The following is a 5,736-nucleotide window of genomic DNA, read 5'->3' on the forward strand; positions in this document are numbered from 1 at the left end:
CGGTTGCCATTCTATGAGAGCATGCTCCTCCTGTCTACGTCGCCAATAAAACGGTTAAAACCATTTAATGTATTAACTGATTTTCTATAATTTAGCTTATGTATTTAATGTACTGTGTTTTTACTGTCACCAACTGTGTGTGTAACGTCTTTCGTGTGCTAAGGAGCGATCAGAAACGGCAGAGAAGATTCGAGGTGAGGCAGGCAGTTCTCGTGCCTCATCGCTGGGGGCGCTCATGAACCCAGACATTGTGACTCCACAACTGCAGAGTAAGAGACGGTAACAGTGAGCTAGCCATACAGTAGCTGCGCTGATACAGATGGCGAGAAAGACGTGGTTTTGATTTGTACTTTAACGGTTTCTCCCTTTGCTGTTAAGCACAGCACGAAATGAATAATATCTACATGTCTAAGTTTGATTGAGATAACGGAATTATTCTGCGGCGCGGCTAAGCATCACATGTTAAAGAATAGTCTTTTTGCCCTCCAGCCTTGTACGCATGCGCGAAATTTCCTTATGTAAACAACATGCAGGAGGTCTAGATTTGTAAATCCGATTATAATTAAATCGGTGCCTCACGAGCTATGAACTTCACCGCATGTCACTGATACATACATATGTATATATGTATACATATATATATATATATATATATATATATATATATATATATATATATATATATATATATATGTATGTATGCCCGTTATTGGGCTGAAACCCGCTTAGCTCGTTCAACATCTGGGCCAACATTCAGTCGTTTTACAAACCAAGCAAACCTGTATTTATGTAAAAAAAAAAAAAAAACTTGATAAATGGAGCGCAGCTGTCAGAATTTGATGTATGTGATTAAAGTAATTAAACGCCTCCAAAATGCAAATGAGCCAAATATGCATTCGTTCGTTCGTGTGTGATTTATTTAAAACGGGCTCCATCTCCACCTTTCTGCAGCCTGAATATTTATATCTGTCAAAACGGCATCATTTAAAAAAAATGAAATCCCAACCACATCTGGACGCAGACGCATCCATCCATCCATCAGGGGCTCCAGGTTACTGACCTCTGACCTCTCTCTCATGCCGCTCTAATCACCACTTCCTCTTCCGCGAACGTGTTGCTTCCTTCCTGGGCTTCAGCACATGGAAAACACTGAGAGGAAACGTGGAAGGAAATGGAGATAATTTATTTGAACCAGTGCTAAAAGCTCGATGTGAAATGTAACTGCTGGATGTGCATTACTTTAAAAAAAAAAGTATTTCTTCCTTGGAGATTTCTTGTGCTTGGTTTTCTATCGGAAGAGGTTTAACGCTCTGTCATGCAGACGGGTTGCTGAATCTTTTGTTGTCATTTTTATGGTTCCCTCTTAATCGGTTTAATGTTTGTTTATTTTTTTTATCATTATTTTTATTATTTTGTGCTATAAGTTGGTAGAGAAAGTTTTAAAACAATAGTCTAAAAGCCCAAAGCCCTGGCATTTGAACTTATTACAATTTGGGAACTGCTTTCTTGCCCTGACAGAAAATTTCTGCCTTTTTTTTTCTTTTCCCAAAAACTTAGATCCTAAATATCTAAACTGAAGAACAACAATGCAGGCTCAAATAATGTCATTTTATATATCAGGTTAGATGAAATATTGATTAGTTTTGTTGTAGATGAAATATTGATTAGTTTTGTTGTAGATTAAATATTGATTAGTTTTGTTGTGCCTTTCTACATTGTTCTTAATTCTCTTACATTTGTAGACTAAGAATAACTCTTGGTCATTTGGTTGCACTGGATTTTAGAAAAAAAAAAGTTCAACCTGAGTGACACTTCAAGCAGCTGCTCTTGGATTAAACGTGCACACTGTGATCTTTTGCAGCGAGCCTCACACAAGAACTATGGAGAAAAACACGAAGGAAGTTTTGTCTTCCAGTTTCAGAACATTTTAAAGGAGGATCTGTTTCGACCGGATGAACCGGCGGATCCCTCCTGTGTCCCCTGGCCCGCATGCGCATCACATCCCAGTTTCAGGATCTAGCCATCTAAAACGTGTGTGTGTGTGTGCGTGTCTGAGAGAGAGTCATATTATCTGTTTGTGTTGCTGCCTGCTGTGAGTTTGAGGCTCCTGCACGTCTAATGATATCTGCTCTCACATTCCTGTCATAGCTGATCTGGATTTCCCCCTTCTCTGCACCAGTGGATCAACCCAGTGCGGCCACTGGCACGGCGGGCGCATTCCTCACCCATCCCAACACACACACACACACACACACACACACACGCACACACACACACCAGCAAACTCAGGAGACCTCTGCTGTCGCTCACCACAACCCTCACACACACACACACACATACACACACACACACACACACACACACACACACACACACACACACACTCCTTCCTCATTTCTGTCTCTTTGTCCTGAGTTTTATTTCGCAGTAGCGGCCTGGAGTCGCAGGAACTCTTTGTCCAATAAAGCGAGCGAGGTTTGGGTCCTTGCTGGCAGAGCAGAGACAATGCAAAGCTCGCTCCCCAGACTTCCTGGCTCCTCTTTAATGTGTTGTCATAAAGCACTGAGCTGGCAGAGACTTCGCTTTTGCTCAGTCAGGCCCGGGCGCTGCCCCCTCTCGCTGTCCTCGTACATGTCTCTTACACCGCCGTGTCTGGGCACTGTCAGAGTCAAAGAGACCTGACATTTCAGCTTCCTCACAGCCTCTCAATTTTATCAGTCAGCCAGTGGAAAATCTGGAAAAATAAGGGCATACAAAGAAGAAGAAGAAGAAGAAGAAGAAGGGGAAAAAAAATCAAACATCCTCTGCTGTCATTTTAAAATATTGGGACAGTGGAGGAAAATTGGTTCTTTTGGCAGCACTCTCTGTCATGAATTTATTTTCTTAGGGGGGAAATAAGACTCCAGGCTGGGTTCTGATTTACTTCCCCTCTTCCTAATAGGCAGAGAAACCCAGAACCGGTCTGCGCCGTCATGTGGCTTCCATAACCCCGTCCAACTCAAAAACAGATTTGTTTTACTCCGAGCTTTTTCCAAACAAATTCCTTCATTACTCAGCGCGCTGCGTTGCAGAGCTGCAGCTGCTTGACTCTGTGCGGGATTTTGATGTGTGTGCGCCTTTTTATGAATTGTGTGGAGAAAAGCGGGGCGGAATCGAGCAGGAACTTTGAATAAAAAGGTTTATTTTTTTTGTGTGTTTTTTTTTCCCTGTCGTAACGTTTACATGCGGACGAGAGCCAAGTCGGTACCGTTCCGTCAGACGATACTAACTGGATCGGCTCCTCGGTGTGTTACACAAGGCCTCTGCTTTGCTCATGGGGGAATCTGTTGACATTATGCTTCCTGACACCGGATGGAGAAGCTCAGAGAAAGGCAAAAAAAAAAAAAATTAAAGAACAGAGGAATCCAAAAGCAATGATGAAAAGTTTCTCTCCAAATCTGTTCTGAAAAGTTGACGCCTCTCCAACAACACCAGGTCATCCTGCACTCCTCACTGCAAGGCTTGATTAAAAAAAAAAAAAGGTACACAGTTCAACTCAAAATGATTCATGCGCCAGTTTAAAGTCATCTTTTAGTCTTGCCATGTTTTTCTTTCGACTGGAAAGTCTGTCTCAGCCATAGTGCTGAGCTGAATTTGATAGGAAACCTGTGGAGGGAGCTGACGATTAGGGTGATGGTAGGGAGGCCTTCCAAGGGAGCAATTCGATTCAGTGTGCCATGCTGACCTGTTGAGAAAGCCCAGACTTTGTTGATCATCATTTTCTGCTTTCTTAACCTTGTGTTATGGAAAGCACCAAAACAACGTTATGCATTTCGAGAAGGACAGTGTGTCCAAAAACAGCCAAACACGGCAGTGGAAGCAATAAAGAAGACAGAGGGCTTTCACCAGAAGAAGATGGAGGTGTGCTTAGAGAGAGCAAAGCTTAAAAGTTGTGTAAAATCTACAGGGTGGCTAACCTGGTAGCTCTGAACAACAGAGACTTCCTGGCTGACTGAGACATTTGGAGATCTTTTCCAAGGCAGATTGGGCAAACATTACCAAGTCAACATGAGGGCTGGACTCCTACCAAAGACACAGGACTGAAAAAAATGAGCTCAACAGGTCCTTTGAGTTTTAGTGTAGGATCGTCTAGTTTTACATTTTCCCCTTTAAAGGTTCATTTTACGCTTGAAGTACAGAATTAAGAAGGAAAAAAAAACTCTGAAAAGATTTATTGTGGCTCACATTTGACTTTTGCATCACAAAAATCAACAGTTGAAGAAATTTCACTTGAAGTGGGGTTGGATGGAGTAGGAGTCATTATCTTACCCCCCACTTCCTCCCCCCCAGGGTGCAACAAGAATCCAGCAAACAGCTAATCAGCTAAACATTTTATGGTTTTGTTTTTGCCCTTTTAAAGCTTGAAAATATATTTCAGCACGGAACCATTGCTTACAGGCTGTTACTGCTTTTACAGCAGCATGCCTCACAGTTCTGCTGAGTCTCAAAGCAACAACCTCAGCCTATTAAAGTGGACATGAAGACAACATGACGTCCGTTTATAGTGACAAAGAGCCGTGAGTTCCCCGTCTGTAATCTCAAGAAGGATTCAGGAAACGAGAGTGTGTGTCTTTTTATGCAGCGTTTTCACGCAGCACTATGCTCCGTTTTCTTCTTATGGTTTTGAATAACAATTTTCCCTCCTTAAGTAAATGGTTGCCATTAGAGTGGCATGAAGACAGACGGGGAACACGGTGACACCATAACCCTGCGGTTACATCTGGGTTAAAGTCTGATGAAATAGCGCAGCGTCGTTAATACTCGGAGTCATTGTCCATCTGAAGGAGCCATTTAAAACGTATTTTAATCCAGCACTGCTGAGTGGACCACTTTCTCCTCGAGTCGACGTTTGCGTTTTCTAATAAGATCAAGGAGACGAGACGATCAGCTGGTCAGATGTCAGCATCTCCTCGAACCAAGCAGGAATGATCCACCGCTCCTTTCATTCCTGCAGCTTCTTAAACCCTTTTTATTTTTTATTTTCATTTCCTGTTTTGCTGCTGCTAAAGAAGTAAACTCACAGCTCACCAATAGTTTCTCTCAGTCTCCACCGTAGCATCGTCTTCCTCCGCTGTGACTGTGATGACGCCACCGGTGAAGAGCCCAGTGTTGACTTTCCGCATCAAGAAACCATAAAGAAATTCTGGTTGTGCGCCACCGCAGGACCTGAGAAACCGGGTCCCTCCCCGCTGCAGCCGGGGGTCCGCTGGACACGCAGCGCCCTGACCTTGTGATGCTGTAATGGCCGCTCCTGTGATAGATGGCGCTGCCAGAGCGTTCACCTGCTGCGCCACAGGGCTGTCCACTTGCCCTGACTCAGATGGATCGACCTTTTGTTTCTGGCCCCCCTTCCATCCACTGTGAAATTAATCATCAATGCAACTTCATGGAAGAAGGTGCTCTGCGACTATATGGCCGCTGGCAGATAAAAACTCACCAGCAGGGTGAGCAGGACCAGCCTTCTTTTCTTTTTTTCCTTTTTTACACCACCACCACCACCACCACCACCAAGAAGATGGGAAAAGAAGATGTTTAAATGCATGCCGCCTCCGCCCTCACCTTGGTTATCAAAAGGAGAAGACTGTGAGGCACAATATTTGTCCCTGCTCAGGAGCACAATTTATCTTGGATGGAAATGGCTTCTGCGGGAAGATTCAGCAGTAATAGAGCGTCTCAAGCGCCGCTGCCGTCACATAC

The sequence above is a fragment of the Poecilia reticulata genome, linkage group LG7 (genome assembly GCF_000633615.1).
Source record: "Poecilia reticulata strain Guanapo linkage group LG7, Guppy_female_1.0+MT, whole genome shotgun sequence".
NCBI lineage: Eukaryota > Metazoa > Chordata > Actinopteri > Cyprinodontiformes > Poeciliidae > Poecilia > Poecilia reticulata.